This window comes from Camelus ferus, chromosome 10 (genome assembly GCF_009834535.1).
Source record: "Camelus ferus isolate YT-003-E chromosome 10, BCGSAC_Cfer_1.0, whole genome shotgun sequence".
Classification (NCBI taxonomy): Eukaryota; Metazoa; Chordata; class Mammalia; order Artiodactyla; family Camelidae; genus Camelus; species Camelus ferus.
In genome coordinates this window covers 3,333,879-3,335,450 of record NC_045705.1, presented here as the reverse complement: position 1 = coordinate 3,335,450, position 1,572 = coordinate 3,333,879, and positions in this window count along the sequence as shown.

Genomic DNA, 1,572 nt, shown 5'->3' with positions numbered 1-1,572 from the left:
GAATTACTGACGGTTGGTTATGTTATGTAATGTTCTGTTCTGTTATTTATTTATTTAATTGAAGTACAGTCATTTACAGTGTGTCAATTTCTGGTGTACAGCACAATGTCCCAGTCATGCACATATATACATATATTTGTTTTTGGTTATGTTATTTAAGCTTCATAACAACCCTGAGTAGAATAAGGGTGATAATGTTTAAGAAAGTTGAAGAAACTAACCCTCAAAGATCTTACCTGGGTCCTGGAGCTAGTGAGTGACAAATCAAAACTCAAAGCCAAATCTGTCAGGCTCTCTAACTCTGACCCACTTATAGCCTATTATGGGTTATATGAAGAAAAAACTGAAGGGTTAAGAGACATTGTCTAGGTTCTACCATTAGCCAGGGGCGGAACTAAGACAAAAGCCCTTGCCTGGTGACACTTGAATGGATCACTTTCTACTCTACTGTATTACCCTTTCGTCTGATAAGTGGGAATAAACAGCCAAATGTTGCAGGTAATTGTCAATTAAACACATGTTCACAATAAAAGAGCTCTATTACAGAAAGAAAGAAGTAATGGGACTGGAGAAGGCAGAGAATTAAGAACATTTTAAAAGAGTTGGTGACTTTGGGTTTCTGATTAAAGTGTGCTTGGTGGTTCTAATGACTGAGAGGGGGACATCTAAGGGCAGGGTAGCAGGAGCTAATGAGTTTTAGTTTTAGCATCTGGAACCTGAGTTCTAGGTAGTATACTCAAGGGGATGTCACACATACGAGCTGTCATTCTGTAGTGAGGACAGGGCTGGAGAAACAAACTTGAGAGTCACCAGGGGACAGAGGGCCACCCCTGCAACATCCAGGAGAAGCAATTCTCCTTCCTATAAGGGTCTCTTTCTGGAGGTAAACCACGTCAAGACAAGGCGGGAGAGAAGGCACTGGAACGTCACTCTGGACACCTGGCCGGGATGAGGATGGATGCTGAGTGAACAGGTGAACAGGGTGGTGTCAGGTTGAGGCATGGCTGGAAGGGTGACCAGGGAATGGTCAACAGAGATCTTTCCTCCCGGGGACAGTACCTCAGCTACTGGATTTACAGCCCGAGTAGGAATCCACTGTATTGTAACGGATCCGAATCTAGGACCAGAAGCTCAGGTATGCAAGAAACATTACATTTCTTGGTGAGCCATGAATCAACCCAAATTTGACTCCAAGCTGCCATTGCATTGGGCTGGGAGGAAGGGGTCCGTAAGTCATTCTAGCAGCCTTGCGTGGCGGCTCGGCCGCACTCCCTCACTGCAGCAAGCTTCTGAGGCCTGTCCTGGTCATGAGTCACCGCTCCCGTGCCAGTTACTGCTGATCTGCCCGTTGTCTGTGCCTGCACAATCCTGTCGGGTCTGGCAGCTTCCAGCAGTCTCCCTGACACGTCCAGGACACTAGGATATCTGGCAAGGCTCAGAAATCCAGTGCCGAGGCCTCCGCTTCTCTAGAAGAACCACGGACCCCCGGTCTGGAATCTTGCTGCCTCCCGGGGTAAAGGCTTGGAGCAGAGCCCGGCCCCCTCCCGCTTCTGGGCCCGCGGATCTCCGTTC